Source organism: Agelaius tricolor, unplaced genomic scaffold (assembly GCF_023055355.1).
Source record: "Agelaius tricolor isolate 1412-34295 unplaced genomic scaffold, bAgeTri1.0.p SCAF_2, whole genome shotgun sequence".
NCBI lineage: Eukaryota > Metazoa > Chordata > Aves > Passeriformes > Icteridae > Agelaius > Agelaius tricolor.
In genome coordinates, this window is record NW_027269262.1 from 41,739,698 (window position 1) to 41,763,453 (window position 23,756).

The following is a 23,756-nucleotide window of genomic DNA, read 5'->3' on the forward strand; positions in this document are numbered from 1 at the left end:
TATTATTCTTAGCACTTCCTGTTCCCAAGTGTCCTACAAAGAATTTACTTCTGAAACTGGGCCTCCTTGATCTTATGCCATTAGTGACTTGAGCAGTCATATATGACCCAGGAATATGACCAGAGGCAGCGGGAGAAGAAATTCCATATATCAAATTCACACAGTCATCTGAAAAATGACCCTGTAGACTGCTTACAGCAGAAATTACAATAGATCTTGTAAATATTTCTCTAGTGTATAATTCTCTGCTTAGGCAAGTTTTCACTGTGGATCAAATTGTGGTCCATGAGAGGGCATTATTACTAAACAAAAAATAAACCTTAAGAAATTATGATGCTTTGTGAAATAGTAGAGACATGGGGGAAGTTATTGACTATTCTAAAATGAATGCAGGAACAGTCTGTGCTATATTCATTCACCTTCCCAGAGATCATTGTTGGATGACAGCTTTGCTAACAGGGCATTTCTAGGCAGAGGCATGGTCTGCCCTAATAGAGCCATTATGAAAATAAATGGTTCTCTTTATCCCCTCTCAACTGAAATGAAGCTGTATTTTGAGATAGTCTGCAGTGGTACATATGGTCTTCTTCTTGATTTGTTTCAAAGACAAATAACTCTGAGAAGTTCCATTTAAAAAGTAATAAAGATCATACTAGCCTTAAATTTAGTGTATGCTAAGCTAACTGTTCTAAAGAAAAATTATGAGGAAAGTTATTTTTTCCTGTCCTATTTTATAGCTGAATAAATTAGGGCAAAGTCTGATTTTTAAAAAAGCTTGAAAATATCATCATGTTCCTTAGAAGTCTTATTCATTTTCTTAGAATGTGAAAGGCAAATAAAAGATTCTGAAAGCTGTGATAGTCCAGTAATGTTTAATTTTGACAACTGTTTAAAAAAGGTAGAATTGGAGAGATTATTCCTATGGAAAAGTTAAATTCAAGAGCACATGCCCTTTTTCTGTACTTTATACACTAAAATTCAAGTGTGTGCACATTTTTGTCTGTGCTGTCTGGCAAAACCAGCTGTATCTTCTAGAGCTCCAAAAGACACAATTTAAAATTATGGAAATGTTTAATAAAAGCCTTTAATAAATATTGAAATCACATAGCCCTAAACCAGTCAATAGTTTCCTAGTTGCCTGTCATCCAGCCATGGCTCTCGTCCTGTAGGTGCATGGTCTGTTCATCCTGCAGCTGCTTTTCAGCCTCAAACCAAGAGAGCTGGACATCATTATTCATTAGCATGGCAAAAATGTCTATTCCCTGTTTTGGAGAAAGGGCAGCTATAGTGGGGCCAGTCTAAGAATGAATGCATGTTGTAAGATGTGTATTACCACTCTGCCTTCTAAATGTATTCTGCTGAATGCTGGAGAAATAAGAGAACATAAGTACAGGGGGCTAGTCCTAATGGAAGAGATTATGTAAATAGCCAAAAGTTGTGAAGGATTATCAAGCAGGAATCCTCAAACCCGTCACTGTGTGTCATGGTTTGACACAGGCACCCATGACAGCTGCTCACTCACCCTCCCCTGTCACAGCTGGGGAGAGGAAAAAGGGAAAAAGTTAACGAAGGGCTCCTGAGTTAAGGACCAGGAGAAAACACTTCAAGGGCAAAACAGGTTCAACTTAGGGCTGCAAAGTGAAATTTTTTACTACCAGAATCAGAGAAGGATAATGAGAAGTAAAACAGGCCCTTAAAACACTTTTCCTCCCACCCAGCCCTTCTCTCCTTCCCACTGACAGCACAGGGAGACCGGGCATGGAGGTTTGGTCAGTTCATCACCCAAGGTTTCTTTCTGCTGCTCTGGGAGAGGAGTCCTTTCCCTGCTGCACCGTGGGGTCCCTCCCACAGCAGACAGTGCTCTGTGAACTTCTCTCATGAGCAGCAGCGTTATCACACCTGATGCAATGTGAGCCCCTCCCACAGGCACACAGTGCTCCCAAAACTGCTGTGATGTGGGTCTGTCTTTCCATGGGGTGCACTCCTCCAAGGACAGGCTGCTCCAGCCTGAAAGTAGGAGCCCTCTCTCTCCACTAGGTCTCCCACTGGGTTACAGCCTCCTCCAGACATCCACCTGTTCCAGCATGGGCACCTCCCCCATGGCCTGCAGGAGGATCTCTGCATCCCCCATGGATCTCCATGGGCTGTGGGTGGATCTCTGCATCCCCCATGGATCCCCATGGGCTGTGGGTGGATCTCTGCATCCCCCATGGATCCCCATGGGCTGTGGGTGGATCTCTGCATTCCCTGTGGATCCCCATGGGCTGCAGGGGCACAGCTGCTTCACCTTGGTTTCACCACGGCCTGCAGAGGAATCTTGGCTCCAGTGCCTGGATCCCCTCTTCCCCCTCCTTCTCCACTGACTTTGGTGTCTCCATGTGGTTTTCCCAACATGTTCTCACCTCCTCCTCTTCTCTGGCTAGAAGCAAAAACATGTGTCTTTGTTTTGATTTTCGTCTTAAATATTTCATTACAGAAGCTCTACCAACTTCTCTCATGGGCCCAGCAGCATGTCCATCTTCAGAGCCATCAGCCATTGGCTGAGCTGGACATAGTGGGAAGCTTCCAGCAGCTTCTCACAGGAACCATCTTTGTGGATCCCTGCTACCAAAAACCAGGCCGTGCAAAACCAATACTCTATGAAACATTATTTATTTCATTATTAAATACGGCTTAGATTACTATTTAATTTACTAGTGAAAGGACGGGGGACCTAACTGTCAGGAGCAGAGATGAGGTGTTGACATAAGGATGACAAGGATGCCAGTGAATTTTGGGGGGAAAATGTACTCTCACAGATTTGACCAGTACAGTTATGTCAACTTTGACATGACTTTAGAAGTGACAATTTCACATTTGGTTCAGTTCAGTTGCTGGCTAAGCATCTTGACAGGATATGAAACAAAAGACAGTGATATGCTATTTTGACAGTACTGTAAGGTAAAATGGTCATACCAGCTAAACTGTCATTTGAAAAGCTTGTAAAGAGAAGATCTGGGTGGGTCAGCAACAAAACTAATGGTGCCCTAACCTGCTGATTCCTAAATGACAAATACCCTAGATGCAAAAAGGCAGCTTTAGGTCGCTGAATAAGGAACTGCTCTCTCCAATATGATGCTCTCATAAAACAAAGTAATCTTTATGATCTTAAACTCCTAATTTCATCCATGTTCTGGTAATCTCTAGGGTAGAAATTAATGGATTTTACCATTATTATTCCAGATCTCTAAACTCTCTTAATGATTTGGCATCCTAATCAAGACATCGATCCATATGTTTAGTAGTTCCTGCTCTTCCAATTCACTAAGTTATATACAAAAAAAGGGTACCACATAAACAGGGAAGACAAGTAACTAATTCCTGTATAACAGTGTAACATTTTTCAAACCAATGAGGTTGCAATGAGGAGAATAAAAATCTAATTGGTCATACATATGGAAGGTAATTAAAAACTTAGATTATTCCTATTTTCTTTATGTGTTTTTATGTGTTTTCCCCTTTCTTTTACCAATACTTTTTTTTTTTTTAATGTGAGGGAGAGCAAAGAAGATAAAGACCAGAAATACATGCACCAGGATGAGATATCTTAGACAGTTTTTTATAGTAGTTCTGCTATTCCTGGTAACAGAACAATGTTTTCATTTTGGTTCTTCATTTCCTCATTCTGAACAGCTTTGTTTGTGGGGATTTAATGCTACTGATCATTAAACCACCTCTTTATCTTTATAACTGGAATGATTATAGTTAGCTCAGAGTCTGCCTCCTTCTTTGTTGGAATTAAATCCTTTCATTCAGTCAATTAAACCATATGGTACCAACTGGAAGATGCTGTGACTCTTCTTAGAAAGAGGTTCAGTCTCTCTGTCTTTGGGCCTGGAAAATACAGCAATATTCCAATTAGCTTCCTGGGTTACAAATGTTCTCAGCAGTAGTGAAAGGAGATATGTAGCCTGCAAGAGCACTCTCTTCACTGTTGTATAACAGAACACTGGCACCCTTGTTTGTCACTTGCAACATCTTGATTATTCAACAGAATAATTCATTAGAACATGTGGAGTGGAAATAACAAATGCCCAAAAATAAGAATATGAATTAGAAGAAAAATTAGCTGAATGCGTTTTGGAGGTGTGTTTGAGGAGCCAGAGCAAAGTGTCCAAAATTTTAAAAAATGCAAACCAAAATTACAGAATTGTCGTATTAATATAACATTTTGAATTGCACCAAAATAGGCAGCTTGGAAAAATGTAACTGAAATTTTTTTGGGCTGTTTAGACATAGTATAGCTGCTTACTGTGTTTTCTGACAGTGAGGAGGAAAAGGGAGGGGGGGAGAATGCCCAATATTGATGGCCATTTAAAACTTCCTCAGTAGATAAAAATTAATGCTCTGGGCTGTAAAAGTTGTCTCTAGGATAATAAAAGATTAGCTATGGAAATGCAGGAAAACATAGAATTTTCTCTGCATGGTAAACTACATTGTACTAAATCAAGGGGTTTGATACAAGATTTCTGATATTGAGGGGAAAATAAAGCAAATTATTAATCTGACTGTTCACAGCTAATCTTAATTAAAACTTGAACATTTCTTATATCCGTTTCTTATTTCTTTCACCCACGTCTTCAAGAAATGCTATTCTTGGACTTAGCGTAAAATAAGAAAGTTTCATATATGTCAAAGACTTTGCCATCACCAAAGATAATGATTTGTTTGCCTAAGGGAAGAAATGGAATGAATTGCAAGTAAAACAAAACATTATTTCTAATTTCTTTTTTCCCTGCTCTGTGGCATTTATTTAACTGTAATCAGATGTAGTTTTAGCCCTATGGGGCTGAAGTTCAGAACAGGAACTCTTTTAACTGCGAGTTGTCCCTGGAAAGGTCCTCTTTTACAGAAACCTTCTCTATATTTGATGTGTTCCTCAAGGCTTGCAGCTTCATTTGCACCCTGTGGAAAAAAAAATAATAAAAAATAGACAAGCTTGTGGCTGGTGGTTCCAAAATTCTGTTTGACCATGACAGGATTATCAATATCCACAAGTCAAAGTGGAGATTTTTTTAAAAATAGCTTTTAAAAGTACTTTCATTTGCTCAAAAAAAAAAAAAATACATTTCACATAAAATTTAAAAGTCAGGGTGCTGGAAAAATATCATGAATAGCATAACATAGAAAATCAAACAAGTATGTCATCAAATGCAAACATGTCTCCAGTTCAAATTCTGCTGTTCTAACACTTCATGACAATGTATTCGTTTTCTAATACAAGAAAATTAAACTGCTGCCCATAAAACATTTTCTATTTTAAAAAGAATTCTTATTCTTTGCCAAATTTTTAAAGGAGAACTAAGAGTTGCCATGTCACTGAACGGATACAAGCCTTCTTGCCAGAAACAGAGAAGATTGCTAAAGTTTTCAATACCAGTACATGACATATCATTGAAAATAGTAGGTTGCTTTTCCAGCTCTTTTGCTTTCTAAATCTTGCTCCTTTATTTTGCCTCACTACAAAATAAAATGCTGTAATCCACTGACCTGTTTCAGCATTTCAGGCTCCATGCATGTTTCTTTAGAAGGTTCTAAAGAATGGTGACTGGGGGAAAACCTGTGCAAAAAGAAAATAGATCTCAGATGTCAGAAGCTGCAACCATCAAAACATGTTCAGAGAACAGGTGGCATCTATGAAATCACTTTTTTCATGGTGGAACACCCAGACCTTCCATGAGTATCTATATAGAAAGGTTTGTCTGTTTATTAGGGCCTGTTGCAACAGGACAAAGGGTAATGGTTTTAAACTGAGAGAGGGTTGATTCAGACTAGATATAAGGAAGAGATATTTTTCCAATGAGTGTGATGAAACACTGGAATAGGTTGCCCAAATAAATGGGAAATGCCCAGTTCCTGGAAGCATTCAAGGTCAGAGCACATGTGGCTCTGAGCAACATGATCTAGTTGAAGATGGCAGGAGAATTGGACCTGATGGACATTTAAGGTCCCTTCCAACACTACCTAATCTGTGAATCTGTGATATTAGCTAGAAAAAGAATTAATGGCACAGTTCTGTAGTCCCAGATCTATGAGGCAAGATAAGCCCATGGAAAAGGTTAGCTCCTGTTGATGGCCAGTGAATACGTTGGCTTTTTGCCTTTGGAAAAGTGTAAGTTAGGCAGAAGAGGAGCAAGGAGTGGAGGGCTAGCAGGGTGGGTTTCAAGTGAATAAAAACATAGCTTAATTACTCCCTCTCTATCTTTCTCAAACTACAGAGCACAAGTTCCTCTTTAGCTTTGAAGATCAACAGAGTCTTTGGGTATTTGACTTGTTCTTGTGAAAAAAGGGGTGATTTAATGAGGGTGAGAGATTTGGGAAGCCAGGGATTGAACTCTTGTACTCTTGAGCTGTCAGTTTCACTGAAGAAAACTGAGGAAATATCAGTACTGCCTCAGCAAACCAATTAAGACCCTGAAGTGGGTTGACAAAAGTCCTTAACATATGCAGCCCTTTCAATACACTGTGCATTCATCAGTATATGGGGAGGGATGGAGGAAATGGCAGCAAAATGTCAGCCATAGTAACACCTTCTAGAGCTCTCACTTCTAGGAACAGCTAAAAATGGAGGAGTCTGGGAAACAGCAATAGTGATGAAAAGGCTTTGAGTGAAAACTTCTAACATACTGTAACATTTTAATGCAACTATAAGCAGAAAATAACATTTTTCTCACTCACCAAAGTAACACCTCTCTTTGTCAATGGAATAGTTGATGCATCAGTTAAAATAAAATGTAAATTGAATTTTCCATCTGGCCACTCTTACACCCAATAATTCAAGCCAAATAATGTGTTGCCTTTAAGGAAATCATTCTACTAAACAAAACTGTACATCCTAACTATTTTTTCTTTTTCTCATAGCTCAGCTTAAAACTCAAGAAAATGATTAACCTTATGGAACAAAGCTGAAGGCAACTCTGTTTTTAGCCAAACTTTTTTCCACCTTTGCTTTAGACTCCCTGTGAAAGTAATATGGTTATTTTCTTCCCAGTCTAGGCAGTGACTGGAAATTAAATCAAATAAATTTAAATGTGTCTTTTTAGACAAAGTCATTATTCTTTCATTTAGATAACACCATTGTAATCCAATTGTAAAATTATTCTTGAGTTAAATAAATTAATGCAAACATCATATATTTCACCAGCTTTTTTCCTGTTTTTCTTGTTTGGTTGGTTTGGGGTTTTTTTCTTTTTCATTATTGGTTTGTTGTTTAGAGTTTTTTTGTTGGATTTTTGTGGGTTTTTTGGTAAGCAGCTAGTATTTTTAAATTTGATAAATTCCACATCAACTTTCCTGTATTTTTGTCACTATAATGAAATTTTATCCTACTACATTTTGATGGACAAGGCAATCCACTTTGTTGTCTAACCCTGATATCAAAGTGACAGAAGATTCTGCAGTCTAACACCTGGAGAAATTTTCATTACTTCTACAAGATTTAGATAACACTTCCATTAACAATGCTTAGATCAATGTTTCAAAACATACAGTTCTAAAACTTGCCTTCGGCTCCTGAGTGTATTTTTAAAGACAAACACTTCAGATGAATAAACGTAATGTGAACAAGAGCTTACCTTTTAGAGGAGGCACTTTTGATGTCTAAACAAGACTGATGCATCAATAACAATTTTCATGTTGTTCATTATACAGAAAGTATTTATTTTGTACTCAGGTGAAGGAATTTTATTTCTGAACAAAAACCTCCCCCCCACCCAGACAAACAAACCTACACAGATAAAATGTCAGCTTAAAGTTAAAAAAAAATGCAGAAATTATTTTTGCAGTTTCACTGTATAAGTGATTGGTAAAATGCTGTGTCATTTTTTGAAAGGCATGGCTAGAAAAGAAATTATACTTGAAATATAATGTGACATACCTTGCTGAAGTGCCAAACCCAAGAAAAATAAACTGAGATTAAATATCTGGGTCTCTCCTAGTGGTCTTCAGGATTTCTCTGAACTGTGGGGATTGTTACAGAAAAAGAGAGAGGGATTGGAGTTTCTGATTTTCAAGAATTTAACACTTCCAAAGGAGCCAAAAGAGTTAAAACACAACACAAGCTTATATTCGCCTACCTACCTCTCTTCTCAACACTGTTTTGTAGCAGTACTCAACAAAGATCATGTATGACACTTGGGAAGAATACAGCAATACACAGTCTTTCATTGGATTATATGTCTCCATTAGTATAAATATGTTACAGAATGGGTATTACTGTAAATCAGACTTAGGGAAGAAGATGTGAAGTGAAGGTGGAGACAAGAGAAAGGTACAACAAGGTACCAGTCGTCCAGCTATTCCCCTTTCAGAAAAATGTGCTAACTGTAATGTGCTACATTATATTCTTTCTTCAGATGTCTTTTTTCATTATGTGTGGGTGTAATGAGTCCTCATATGCTCAATAAAATGTTTATCTGTCCTGAGCAGAGAATTGATAAACACTCCGACTAACAAAGCCCACCTAATTTTATTTATTGTTTTATTACAGAACAGAATATAGTGCTGCAGAAAAAACATCAGATGCTTGACACCTCAAGTGATTTAACAAATTTTGCCCAGGCCATCATGCCTAATATTCTGAGAAACTATTTATAACTCATTTACGTAATTATATGGAGGCAACATGTGGGTTGCTAAACTTTCAGTGTGAAGAGAAAAGGAAAGTTTAACTGACAGTTATGTCAGTCTGCTCCAGATAAAGTTGTGAAAAGCGTCCAATTGTGCAACTATTGTTGCAAATACTAAGCAATTAGGCTTATTCTGCTCAGTTCCCAGGTGAGAAGATATGGAATCTCAAGCCCAAAAATCACTGCTTATATTGACTTCCAGTACTAGTAGTGGTATTATCAGAAAGATGAAAACTCCCTGTGTCTGATATGAAATCAGCACTAACATCTCCTACTATTCAAAGGAACATCTTGTTCACAGGAAATATCCCATTCTTCCTTGGCTCATCCCTTTTTGACACAGGTATGATGACAACATTCAAACATGAATTTTTAGCATCATTTTTAGTTTTGCACCTTTCAGTACCAACTGAGTGCAAGTAAACCATGAATTTCAGCAGTTTTCCTAACATGAAACATCTCTAGTAAGCCACAGTATTGAAATATTTGGAAAATTGAATATGACACTAGTCAGCAAAAGGCCCATGATTTTCTCTACTGGAATACCAACTAGCACACAGCAGCTTTTGAGATGAAAAATCTGGATTACTAGAGTGTAACCTGGGAAAAAAAGGACAGCCTGCACAAAATATTGTTCCATGGTGGGACTCTGCCTTCACTTGATTCAGCAAGTCTTAGTGTTACAGAACTGGCTGAGTATTGCTTCAGGGCTCCTCTCATAACTCAGAAGTTGTTGCCCATTTTCTCTTGAGAAAAATCTGCCTTTCTATCTCTGAGGGCTGCCTACCTACCTTCCCCCTGCTCCTTACTGAAGCCCTTCAGTTTATTTGTATTACAGTCTCTATCTTGCTGTCTTTCTCATTCTCTTTAGAGAGCAGAGTAAAGTCAGCAGAAATCAGGTTTCTGCTTCAGCATGTTTGGTTGTTTTTGTGAGGAGACCTACTTTCTCTCTGGGAGAGCTCCACCTGGCTCATGCAGAAGACTGAATGAGGGAAAAAGGCAATCCTTTCACAGCTCTGTCCTCTCACAGGACACACAGTACCCACATATCATGCCTCAGACTGGTGTGGTACCAGTGTTATTTACCATTGAATCTTAATCATTAAATACATGCCCTTATCTTGTATCATCTTCCTCTCTAGCTGAAAACTATTCTCTTCTGTCACACAGAAACATAAGAGGAATATTTTACTTTCAATCCTGAGAAGAGAGACAGGACTTAATTTAAAAATCAGACTGATATGTGTTGCCCTTTGAGCAGGTTGCAGCAGGAGTACGTTGAGGCTGTAGATCCACGAGTAATTGAGAAATTTTCAGGTTTGGTACCCATTCTAACAGAGAAATGGTAAGCTATTCTCTTTAACTGCCATCTGTGTGACTTCCCCACTGATAAATTTAGTATAAATAAATATATATCATCTCTCAAATATTAGGCCTTTTCTGTGAGGAGTAAAAAGCCTGCCTACAAAATGTAATTCTGAAGTAGAATGTAGGATGCACCCCCACCACCTTTGATTTTGTTTAGTAACCTAATGCCATACAACTAAACAGGTTATGCAGTACATTGTAAAAGGAGCTAATGCTGCCTTAGAATCCCTTGAGTATTTTTTAAGGGACACCAAGTAAAATAACACTGCTGCAAAGCCCCAAGCATACTATATCATGAGTCTGACACTTCTTTAATAATGTATAATACAAACATGGTTTTGGTCCAGCAGGATCAATCACGGGAGGTATTTTATTAAGTGAGAAAAAGAAGATCTAGAGGAAAGTCAGAGTGAGAAAGAAAAGCTATTGCAAAATTCATGTTTTCTAAATTAGGATATGTCCAAACTATAATTTTCCCTGAATTTCTCAAACCCGAAATCAATTTATCTTAACTTTTGTGCTTTATACAATGCTTTTGGCTTCACTGTCTTAAAAAGATAACAAAAATAATTTGTGGTTTATTTCTTAAAGAAAGGTCAGGGAGTTTTATTAATTACTGAAACCTGGTAACATCTGGATTCTGTACATTCAGTTATCCTTGAAAATGCTTCCTTTTCCTTCATATACAAGCAATATGTCAGTAACCATTTCAAAGAATCAGTTTTAAAAAATACATATTAAGACCATATATAACCTGCAAACTAAAGGATATATCATTTACATCTTCTTTATGGCATACTTAATTGGCATCCAGATGCTCTATAACTTATTAATATCCTTTATCTTTCCAACGGAAGACTTAAGATCCTTGATCCCAAAGTAAATATGGCTGCCTTTCCTCTGAAACATGACACAGTACAAGAATCCTACACCAGTTTTCTTCTAAAATTGCTTAAGCATTTCCATTTTAAGATCCCACTCTTTTGGGTTGCCATTGTGAAGGAGATTACTTCTGAACAAATCTGTTATAAACAGTGTTTCAAGACTGTGGAGCAAAGTTCCATCATTGTTGTGACAGAACTGCACCGAAGTCAGTGCTGTGTCACTTCCACCTGCTGCAGATACACTCTGAACTTGACAAGTTCCATATCTTCAAGCTGAATTTATGCACTATATATGTCAGATGCAGTGCACTTTAGCTTCTTTGAGAAACAAAGCTGCAGGAAAGAGAAATGGTGATGCTTATTTAAAGAGAGTGTGCACCCAAGAGAAAGAGATATACAAGAGCCAAACATACTTTGGACCTTTAAAAGTAACAGGAAAAAAAAGAATTGCACTTATATATCACTAACCTCGTACTATGTGGTCAAAGGTACAAGCTGGATGTGGTAAAATAAAGAGACAGGTATTCTTTTCAAATTTGAGCTTGATATGCTCTCTCAAACCTTCAAACTCTGAAGATTATGCAGACATGAGACAGGTCTTTTTGTGGTCCAGTAATGCCATTCCATAAAAACACTACAAAATATTATCTGACACTTCATTAGTTTGCTTCACTAGTTTCCCTGGAAATCACTTAGCAACAGAACTCCTGAAACACACACATGCATGTCATTAATTAAGAGAAATGGCTTTCAGCTCTAAGGTCATCAAAATTGTAATTAAAGTAAAATGCATTACTATGTTGAGCTCATTTGTAATTAAAAAACAGATTTATGAAAGATGTAGCTTTTCAGCTCAAACATTTTCTTGTTATAACTGTCTTTCCATTTTCAATTATCTCAAAGAAGATTTGGAAACAAAGAAGCATTAAAGAGTAAAGTAAGCAACTATGAGGAAAACTGTTACATGGAAAAATACAGATATTAACATTGTTTAATTCAAAGAAATAACAACAAAAACATACAGTGGCATCAATGATAAGCTGCAAGCTAATAAGGAGCATTTCTAATTCCACATTTGAAAGATGTCAATCTCAAAAGGAGCTTTCACTTCTTTACACAACAATGACAAAAACTTCATGAAAAGTGTTATAAATGATCAAATCAGGAGCCAAATTTATAAGAAAATTTAGCAATGATTTATTAGATTGTCAGTGAAACAGAATTTTGATCAGAAAAAAAAAAAAAAAAACACCACAGCCAAGGGCAGCATCAACCCCGGGTTTCGGCGCTGGGCGAACCTGGATCTGACCACCAAAATGTCAGAGTCTCCCCTTGGTTCACCCCAGCTGCTTTGTGCAGTGAGCTTATATACAGTTTATTCTGCCTGGGGCAGAAATGACCGAATGTTCCTTTGTGTCCCTTCACATGCAGAACCGGGGCCATACATGTGCAGGGTTAGACAAAAGTCCAGTTCCAGGTGTCTAGATGATGTCAGAGCACTCCGGAGAAGTCGGCATTCACAGGAAGCAGGGTGGCGCCGGTAATCGGTGCAGTAGATGCAATCTTCGAGGTGCAAGGTGCGAGATCTCTCTTGCATTCCAGGGAAGTCGTTGATCATCGCTCAGGAAGGTTCTGTTCATATGTTAACAGACTCGATATTATCTTAACGTTGTCTGGAAACTAATTGAATAAAAATAAGGCTCTGCTCTCGGCTGGGGTGGTCAAAGACATAGCTTGGATTTTACAATATTTTGCACATTAATAGCATGAATTATCTATACCATATACTACAATAGGAAAGACCTCTATTTGGAAAAAACCTCTAGACGAATAAATATAAAATGTATTATGAATTTGGGAAGTTGACTTGGTTTTACTACCTCCATTCTCCCAATTCTACCTGTGAACAGATGCAATTTCAAGTCTCCCATCCAGCAAGACAGAAAATAGGGTTTTATCACTGCGTTTCAACACTTTCAATTTTACACTCCAACCACTGAAAGCAGTGTCTTTTCTTAGCAATGTTAATTATACTGAATGTTTAAAAAAAGAAAGCTGACATTTGTCCTCTGAACTTTTGGTAATCTAATAATTTGTCTTACATTCAGGAATGTAAGTACAGTTTTGTTTCCTTTTCATTTTACCTCATGGAGTGCATGAGCTGAGGCAGATCCCATCAGATGAAAGTCTGAGGTAAATTTCTGTTCACTTTGGTGATAGGTCTAGCCCAATGAATATGATTTTCTGCCATTGTTGGTAAAAGGCTACAGGTCTCAGATCTCATCGAGGCTGGCACAGTCTGAGCTGGGTTTAGCTTGTTACAACAATTGTGTGGTGAAATCACTCCAGATGCGGTACCTTAAAAGTATCTTGTGCAGCAATAGTCCCACAGGCTCAGGGAATCATCACTGCTTGGAAAACAGCAGCTCTTTCTATCAGAAGTAGTTGGGGATCAATGGAAAGGAAAAATGTTCTGAGGAAGCTTGTAGAAACAAACCTGAGACCGAAAGGAGAGAAGCTCCACCACAAACACTATGCTCTTTCCTCCAAAGTCCTCAGTTTGCTGATGACTTATTATCACTACCAACACTGTGGCAGCTGAGAAAGGCTCAGCTCTTGCCCATAGGACTCAGAAGGACATTAGAAAGGTGAACACTGGAACAAAGAAATGAGTGGGATAGAATTTGTTGATAAAGAAATTTCAACCATTATTAATTACATGTTTCTGTGCTGCTTTGGATTTTTAGCCTGTACAAACATTATGATTAAAAATAAATTCTTTGTTCCCTATTTGATACATTCTTTCTTTCTCAGAGCAAGATTTTGATTTTGATCATTATTAACTACTGAATTCTACATTACATAATTTGGTTGTATGTATAAAATAATGTAAAATTTCAACTCAGATTTATGCAAAAGGGCTTAGAAGTATTCAGGCATCCTTTCAAAGAAAATTTTCTTATTTTATTGCAATTTTTTCATCATATATTGCCCAAATACTTGTATTTTTTTTTTTTCTCTTTTGAAGGTATTTCCATCTGTCAGCACTGCTGTACCTGATAAGGATACACAGACTAGTTCAGGAAAACCAAAGAGGTGAATAGTTACCATCTCTTTTGATGAAACACTTGGAGTCATGTAAACCTTCTCTCAACGTCAAAATCACAGTATGGGTCTGGTTAACTGGTTCACTAAAGTAATATGATTAAACTGGTGTAATAGAATTGCCTTTCTGCTGATTTATCTGCATTCTAAGTAAATATTCTGGAAGTGTGACCTTCATTTTTTCTCAGAAAACTCCTTGCTTTACCCATTCTATTTACGAATTCATAGTTTTACTTTATTTGGATCAACTGCTTGACCAGTAGGTGTGATTTACTAACCAGAAAAATCTTCATCATTATTACTTACTGTGATGTTTCTCTCCAGTTTTTCTGAAATCCTTAGCAGTGCAGAGAACATTAAGAGTAGCCAAGCATTTGTATCTAAGGCATCACTCTGCAACAGTAGGATTTACACAGAAAAAACATTATTTTTTTTCTGAAGCAAGAAAGAAGTGAATTAATGCAGAAGCCAGATTATCTTAGTGTTTTGTTTTGTTTTTTGCATTGAGAATTGGGCAGTTAATGCTGTAGTAAGAGCAATAGGTTTGGGCTACTTTGAATTTTTCCAACTTTCATTATGTTGTCCAAGCTGTTTATTACTTGCACTAAAGTCCCTAGATTGTACTCTTGGATAATTGTTCATCTTTTTCGTGTGCTTGAAAGCATTTTAGAAGATATAGGACCATTAATACATAGTTTTAGTTGCAGAGAAACATTTTGGACACTCAAAATCAGAATTATCTGAAGTAGATACAATCTAGAGAATCATAATACTTTTGTAACTACAGAATAGTCATGCTTATAATGCTCTGGGCTGACAAAGATAGCTGTGCATGATGGCATCTACTCCACAGTATTTTGCAATAATGTCATAATTAATCAACAACCCAAGTAAACTACACTGATATTAAGGAATTACTGTAATACTAATTTATTCAGATTATTCTTACTTTCTAAATTATTATGAACTATTCTTAGCATGGATAATACATAAAGGATAATTTAATTATGGCATTTCTAATTGCCCATTTTTTTCCAAAGTAGTGAACTTCGGAAGAGATCTTGTCCAAATTAAATTATTCAAAAAGCAGAAGTATTTCTGTACATACTGACCGTGTTTTAAAAGATAGTAATATTTCCATCATTTATTGTGATTTTTTAAAAACAGTTATTTTATTTAGAGTTTTCTATTATTACCATCATTTCCCTAACATAATTTTGCAGACTTCTATTTCATTTTAGCTGAAACTGGACTTTAACTATTAGAGTTGTGATTCACAATATCCACTGTGTGATAAATATTATTGTTTTCACAAATATCTTCTATTTTCTCATTCCCATTATGTGGAACACAAGGAGGGAAAACAATCAAGCATTTACTTAAAAGCTTTACATGTCCGTTTTTGCAGAAAAATATGAACAACTTCTATTCTTAAATGCAGAGTAGAAGTATTAAAGTTCATGTATTTTGTGCAACTTCTATTGCATTGCATTTAGTACACTGTGTTCTGTGTACTAAAAATAAAAGGATTCATTTTTAGAACCTATTAAAATTACAGTTCTAGTCTATAAGGGAACTAGCAAAAATAGCATCAGAAGAATAAATTTTAAAAGCCCCTAGTAAATCTGAGCTGGAAATCAAAGTTTAAAAGAGGGAGAAAGGGAAGAATCTGCTCAATTGACAGACTTATTTGTCTTTAGAAATGAATTTACGTGCTCGGTAAAGCATCAGATCTTGTTTAGATTTTTTATTTTCATTTCCAAGGATTATTATCTACTCCTTCAACTGACAGTCATCACCTGTCATCCTTTAAATGATCTCTTTTCTTTCAAAGAGACTTGCAGCTTCAGATCAACCACATGAATGCACAGTGCCTGGCACAAAGTCTATCTACCATCAAAATACCATCATCAGTTGCTTCCAGCTCAGACTATTCATCTTGCTACCAGCCACCCAAACTCCATTTTTAGCTGTGATATGTGTCAAGAAGACATAAACTAAAGCATCAGAAGTCAAAAAATGGAAATGCTATATATAAATCTAGGGATATAGATGGTGTTGCTCAAAGTCAGTCAAATTAATCCTTTCTGTTTCATAAAACTTCTTTGCTTAAACACACACACACAGATACACATAAAACTCCATTGGTCCTGACTTTGGCTTTGATTGATCTCAGTTATGCCTTCTTCAAGTTCAACACGAAGAGTGGGAAGTTATGATGTATTGAAAGTCTTCAAGTTTCACACAGATATCATTGCTAAGAAGCTTTATCTATATAAATCTATCAGTCATTTTGATGTTATAACCATGTGCCTTTTATTAGGACTGAGAGATTGATGCACTTGCAGCATGTCTCGATCAATTTTTGTAAAACAGCTAAACACCAGAAGTTGACAAAATTAAGAGTGTTCTTTGAGCGAAAATAACTAACTGTGTGTCTGTAATTACATACAGATTTTCAGTCATCCTGAATTTATCTTGATGAAAAATATCTCTAAGGATGGTTTTTAATTTCATTTGGGAAAAAAGGACTCACCTGAAAAACAAGCGGTAAGTGGTTTCTCTTGAAAATATTGTCCTCAAGTGCTTATACTGCATCTTGGTAATGTTTCCCAGTGAAGGGTCCTCTTAAATATATTAAACGTCTCTGAAGCATCTTCATATCCAATTACACCTCTCTTAGCTCTCCTAACTGGGCATGAGAAACTGTCTGTTGAAGGAAAATGGCCTTTTCAAGCAGGAAAATGACACCTATAAATTAGCAACAGGTGGTTCTGGGGTGATATTGATTTGTATGTGGTGTTTCAGGTTGTTTCTTCTCCTGTCCCTGTGTTTTAGAGCACAGCATTCAGAATAACAAAAAACTAACGTCAGTATTTTTTAACTGAAGACTGTTCACAAGTATGAAAATAGCTGTTCAGTTGGTGCCCCAGTTTTCTGCAGGGAATACAGCTGATAAACCCTGCTGGAACATATTGATTTGTTCAAGAGGCCTCATGGGCTGTGGGTAACTAATCTACGATGGAAGCAGTAATTACAAGCTATTAGATTTCACATAGGAAATTATTGAAGAAGAAGTAAAGTTAAAGGCAGAGTTAGGAGAGGGGCTGCTCAGGTAGCACCCTCAGGGACCTGAAGATTGTTAAAGCCAAATTACCATGACCATTTCAGGGCAAAAAGAAATGCTTCATTGAATAGGGTGGTATCCAATTGCACCCGCCCCATCAGTGAATTTGACAGAAACACAAAATCATCATTTCTTGGAAATAGGTAGAGATGATGATGGAAAGACTGAGAGAGCTCTGACTGCTCAGCCTAGAGAGGCTTTGTGGGGATTTTGTCAATGTACATAAATAAATACCTGAAGGGAGAGTGGAAGGATGCTGTAAGGGTCCTTTCAGTGGTGCTATCAAAAATTATTTCATTTCTTGTATAAATAATAGCACATATATTCCGACAATAATTCCACAAATATTCCGATAGTATCTTTCTGGGTGGCCTAGTGAAAATAGACTTTTTACCTACTGCTAGGTTCAGTTGAGTACTGTCATATGATTATACAAGACAAATGAAAGAACACTTAAATAAATCAATAAATCTTATCCTTCATAGCAAAATGAACTCTTAAACACCAGGAGATAATGTTCACCTCCATGCTTCCAACATATTTCCTACTCTTTCTAAAAATGTAACTGATATTTAGATCCTCACATGCAAAGTTGTGGTTGCTTCTTTCAGCCTTTTTATTAGGATAACATTTAAAATAGGTACTATTAGTTTATAAAGAATATCACCAGAAAACTACAGCTGTATGCACACAGGTATATAGTGATATAAGACAATAATAATGTTGTCAAAGAGAGCTCAAAGATAGAAGCAATCAGTTAGAACATTTGATATCATCTCATGAAATTTTCTATGGCAGATTAAGCCAACTGCCTGAAACACTATCTGAACTGAAAGCTGCTCGAAACAGTGGTGATTCATTAACAGTGGTGTTTAATTAACAGTTGACTGAGTTAGGAGGGCCAGAGGCCTTCAAGCTGCCAGTGAGGTTTGATAAATAAGATGTAATGCAGGGCAAAGTTACTGACTATGGACTTGTTTTAGGCTATGAAATTATTAAATCTGAGATAGTGAATGCAAATATGAAGTAGGAAAAAAATGACTCAAAAATAACTCTGAAATGTATCATTCAGCTTCCAGTTCTATTATTGTTGCATCTTCATTTGCACTCCAGAGTAAACTCACATTTTATATATATTTGGAATTAAGGTACTAAACAAAATTTAGGAAATATAACAACCAAATGGACAGCCTGAAGCAAGCAGGAAGAGAGGAACAACCTTTTTTGCATATAGGATGCATCAAGGAATGTAACAAGGTGGCTAAGGGTAGAGTGGTTGCCACCTGGACTACTTCACCAGGTGAGGATAACACAGTCTTCACTGTCATTTGCTTGCATAAACAAGTGCAGCTTTAACAACAAATCAACAACTTTTTCTGTCTCTGTCTCTGCAGAATGTGGCTCCCAGTGTCATTCATATACTGCTGCACTGAAATAGACCACACATAAAATGTGTGTGCTGAAGATTTTTTTTTTAATGTCTTTTATGCATGATGACAGGATTACAAGTTTCAAATTATTCTTTGGCTTTAGTATTTTCTCTCCAGGTCATTGTCTTTTGAGATAGTACTTTCAAAACATCATATTATGTTGTATTTCTGTATGACTGCTACTAGCTCATTGTGTTTCTTGACCAAACCCCCCTTTCCTACTTTCAACATGCATTAAACATAATAAAAAATCAGGTGTCAGATTCAAGGAGTTGTTTCAGCAGCACTTATACTTGAACTTGTTATGTATGATACATACTAAGTGCAGGGAGAACAGACTTGCTGCATAGTAATTTTTAGATGATTTCTCAAAAAAATCTTGTACACGTGGCCCAAATACGCTCATGATAAAATAGATGTCTGAGAACACATTAGCAGAGTGTCAGGATATTACATTTAAAATGTCATTGTCTTCAATCACTTTAAAAAAATGTTTAGGCATTCTAAATAACAGGCCTGACTAATGATGGCATCAAAAGAGGTTTCTGCATTTTCTGCTCAGAGTGCTGACTTCTTACAAGACTGCCAACTAAAACATATTTCTAACAAACATATATATTTCAACTGCACACCTTAGAGGAAAGCTTTATTGTGGGTGTGCCAGACTTTCTGCAATCATTAACTTGCTTTTACTTGGTAAAAGGGTAGAATTCATAAGAACTGGGATGGAGACAGGGAGTTTTATGAATAACTCATCTGTGAAGTGAGTATTTGGCCTTTTTTTATTTAAAGGCAAGTAACTGCAAATTCCTTTTCAAGAGGAGTAGAGCCCCAGCTGATCTCAAATTTTTATTACTAAAGTTTTCAGAGATCTATCATCCCTGATCCTTCAACATCTTTTACCAAGGTGGACTGGAAACTGAAAAAATGAAGCCACCCAAGGTCTATCAGGCTTTGGATTTTAAATGAGATATTTTCTGTTGCTACCCTTTGTTAACACTGCACTGGAAGGAGAAACTCATTATGGAGTGACAATTTCAGTTTTTCTCTTAGCAACAACTTCTGTGTAAGATGACAGTCTATGGCATTCAAGATCCAAGTCTCCAGTTGCATCTCTTGAAATTCAACCAGGTTATGTCACTGCATGGCCTTTGCCTTCATTTTGACATACAAGGATTATCATAAGTTTTCTTAGAATTTTAGTTCCATAGCAACTTTTACCCCAAACTTTTTAATTGCATATTTTAGATTTTAATTTGCTCTTCAAGATCATTCATATTTCCCTCACCAGACTTTACTTCCTGTTTGCTCTGTTTTAAAGAGAAACATATGTATTTGTAAAAGCTTTCTTATTCTGCTGATTAGTGATTCTGGCTTTTTCTGGTCCTGGTAAAGTCTGTTACTATAGGTGGCATAAATATTCTCTGTCTTTCAAAGATGGAATCTTGAAACCATCTCCACCCTTCCAGATTTAGGCAAGGCTTTTCAGGATCACCTCAGGATATTGAGTCATTGACAATAAAATGATCACTGAAAACTCAATAGTGGATATTGAGATTATAAAATTTTTGATGTCACAACATGTTACAGCTATCTGAAGCACAAGCAGACTCAAAAGGAAAGTATATTGATTTACAGAACAGGCCTGTAGAAAAGGTCAATACTTACCAGTTTTAACCTTCATGCATTTCTAATTGCACACCTGCTTTCTTTCCATTGAGCTTTTTTTCAATTCTCTGAAATAGCTGTAGTGAAATAAGGTGTCTATATAAACTATATAAATGAAGAGGACCTTGAAAAATATCGCTTGTACTTCCTATTGTTAGGCTGTCAACCATGTCAAGTTTCCTGAATTAGTCATGTAATAAATGTGATTGTGTGTACCATACCATACAGTTTTATTATTCTTTGGCTCTTGTTGGCAATATTTGTTCCAGCAGTTGCAACAGAGGTCAGGACAGTGACAAACAGGACAGTGGAAATCTGCACATAAATGGACTAAGACTTTACAAGGATCCTTCAAGCATGAAATAGCATTTGAGAGAAAAAAATAAGTATTTCCTGCAGGGGATATGTTCCTTCAGACTGAAGTAGGAACTGTCATTTCATGAAATAAAATCTATAAATATGCCTTTTTTTGCATATTTTCAGTGTGGAAAATAAGTTCCAGGACAGTCCCTCCTGTTAGTTCTCCTTATATGTTGCCAGTAGTCAGACTGGAATCCTTGACTGCTGGGCTGTACCATAAAATTGTCATGTTGTCAGATAATGAGTTACAGACATTTACATCTTAGTCTATAGTAGAGGTGGCCTTTGAGTCATGGGGAAATGTACGTATTGTACTTGAAGTATTGTACTTGAGTATCATCTCAATATCTCTATGTAAATCCTAGTTCTGTAAGTAAAAGAAAAGGGGGAAATATAGTAGAGGTCTTTGAGTCCTAGCAAAATAGAAATATTGTATTTGAATATCTGTATAGAGGCTTTGCCTCAGAGGTCCCGTTGCCCTTGATGGGCTGCAGCTGTGATGTCCTTAATTGGGCTGCAGCTGTGACCAATGAAGATAACTGGGATAAAAGGGGGCGGGTTAGCCAGTCAGGGAGAGCCTTGAAGGAGTTCTGAACTGAGAGAGAACAGTGTGCCGAAGAAGGAGTCTGTGCTGTGAAGATCTGCAGCCATAAGAATGCACCAAGGAGGTATGGGACTTTAGAAATCTGATAAGAGTACGGGACTCTAGAAATAGATCAATAACATTAGTCTATGCTTTTTATAATTGATATAATAAAATAATTGCCACATAATATAATTGTACTTGAACATAGGACATTTGTATGTCAATGAAAGAAGACCTGAGCTAAGTATAAAAAAGTTTGTATTAACTTACAGAAACATATTGAAGTAGAATAAGTACAGAAGAGTTATAAAGAAGTCATATTTCTCTGTGTGGTTCTATAATCTAAATCAATATTAGGAGGACAAGCCTTGAGGCAGCACCAAAGCACTCAATTTTGGAATATGAATGTTGGCCAGCATTTAATACAAACTTGGTAGGAACAGCTCCTGTGTTAGTTAATATATCCAAGTTAGGGATTACTGAGCCTCTAACACAACCATCATGACTTATACAAAGGTGTAAAAATTAAAAAATAATGTGCTTTTCCCCTTTCAATACTAATGCCTATTTAAAGTTCCTTAAGGACTCAGAAACACTAACGAGCTTTTAGTCTGGTTGGTTACAGAAAAAAATCACTGGAGACATCAATATCGCATGACAAAACTATGTACTTTATTTAGTTCTAAACATAGAATAAGTCTCAGCAATCCAATTAGATCTACATTTGGGTAAGAATCCTAAGCTGTCTTTCTCAGAAATTTGCTGCACTCTTTGAGCTACAGCATTCACCTGTCTAAACATATGATAGCTGCATTGTGAGGGGTGGGGTGGGAGGAAGCAGGAAATCAAAGGAAAACACTGAAATGTATGAGGGTTGAACTCTCAGAAGCTATTTTTGAAGAAGGCTAGTGCATACTGGTATGTTCATATGAGAAAGCTTTTTCTTGCTGAAATAACTCTGTGGCCAAAATACAAAAAATCAGTCTCTAAGAGAATAAGGGTATCATATTTCCCAAGTATTACTTCAAGGCAAATATTAAATTTTTTTTTTTTTAAAGAAACAACCAGTACAACAGAGGTAGCCCACATCCAGAAGAACTGGGATAAAATCTCAGTTGTATGGATGCCAAAGCTGAAGATCCTATTGGCTTCACTGGAACCATGATTTAATCCATGGAGTATTTTGCAACATTCTCTTTTGCTCCACTTAGAGCTAACAATCATAGGGTCCTGACACCATCCAAAGATGTGCACATATAATTTTCATCATCTTAAGCAAAAACAGTTTGGACATCTGAGATGTCAGTGCAAGTCTCTGTGTGTGGGATTAAAGAAAAAAGCTTAGGTTACAACCCTGAGCCTGGGAGATTTTCTTTGATTTCCTTTCACATTCATGAGCTGATCAAATCTACCACAGCTAGCATGAGAAATTTCATGAGCTTCTTTGCAGGCAAAATGTAGTTTGCTATATTTAATGTCATTCCCAGGTGCAACATAAAATTGGTGATATGCATCCTGGAAAGAGAACTTAGTAAAGGCAACCATTCTATGGACACTCCTCTCTTATGTCTTTCCCATAAAAAAGAATTCTCAGCTCATCATTGGAGGAGGGAAAATTATATAATAGTTGTGTGGCATAGTAGGTGTTTATTTAGTTAATTTATTTTTTAAATAAAATTAATAATTCACAACTCATTTCTCCTAAACTTCTGTAAGTAATCAGGAGGCAATTTTAAACGTGTTCTTTGGTGAGGTGCATTATTATATGTACAATGCTTGTCATTATAGTTTGAAAATGATAAATTATGCAAATATTTTTTCACTGAGGTCATGTAGTTGTTTTATGTGTCAGCAAGACAGGAGTTTTAATTTTTGACTGTGTCTCTAAAAGAAGAATTACCCTAAAAACCTCAATACATTCAATTTGTGTTATTTGTCCTCAGCTCTGAAAAGAAGAGGAAAAAACCCAACAAACAAATATAAGGAAATAATAAATATAAGGAAATATTCTTTATTATAAATAATAAATATAAGGAAAATGTACTAATCATGTCCTCATAAAACAAATATATAAAAGACTTCTGAAACTATAATGTTTGTTTTTCAGGTAAGTTATGAGTTTGAGGGAATTGCCCTTTGTATGTGACACAATATAAAGTTATAATACAATTTTATGATAGCTAACTATCATCTATATTCTCCCTTTTAGATAAAGAAGAAAATGAAAAATCAGTTGTTCTGTAGAAGGTCTGTTATCAAGTTATTTAGTAGTCACAACCTGGTAGCTGATTGATAAAGGTAACTATTGAACTATTTTGACCCCAACTACTTCAGTGGAAAAATGAGTTGCAGTTCATGTATTTGCATATGTGATAAGTTGGGATAATGAGTCCTTGCACATGAAATAAGTAACAATAAGGAAAGAGGTAATGTTTGAAATATTGCAGGGACACTTTTATATCTGGAAGACCTAAAAGTTGATGATGGTCAACTTCAGGTCCCCATCTCATTTTTTTAACAAAGACTGGCTTTTTGGAGGTTTTGGATAGAATATATAGATAT

General features: G+C 36.5%; 1 long non-coding RNA gene across 1 annotated transcript; it reads right to left on the reverse strand.

The window, feature by feature from the left end:
* Positions 1–4,120: 4,120 nt before the first annotated feature.
* LOC139600653 (uncharacterized) lies at positions 4,121–11,609 on the reverse strand. The gene is made up of 4 exons (XR_011682629.1): positions 11,387–11,609; positions 7,916–7,998; positions 5,530–5,599; positions 4,121–4,944 (listed from the first exon to the last, which is right to left on the reverse strand). It is a non-coding gene; the product is annotated as an uncharacterized lncRNA (long non-coding RNA).
* Between the last annotated feature and the right edge of the window lie 12,147 nt (positions 11,610–23,756).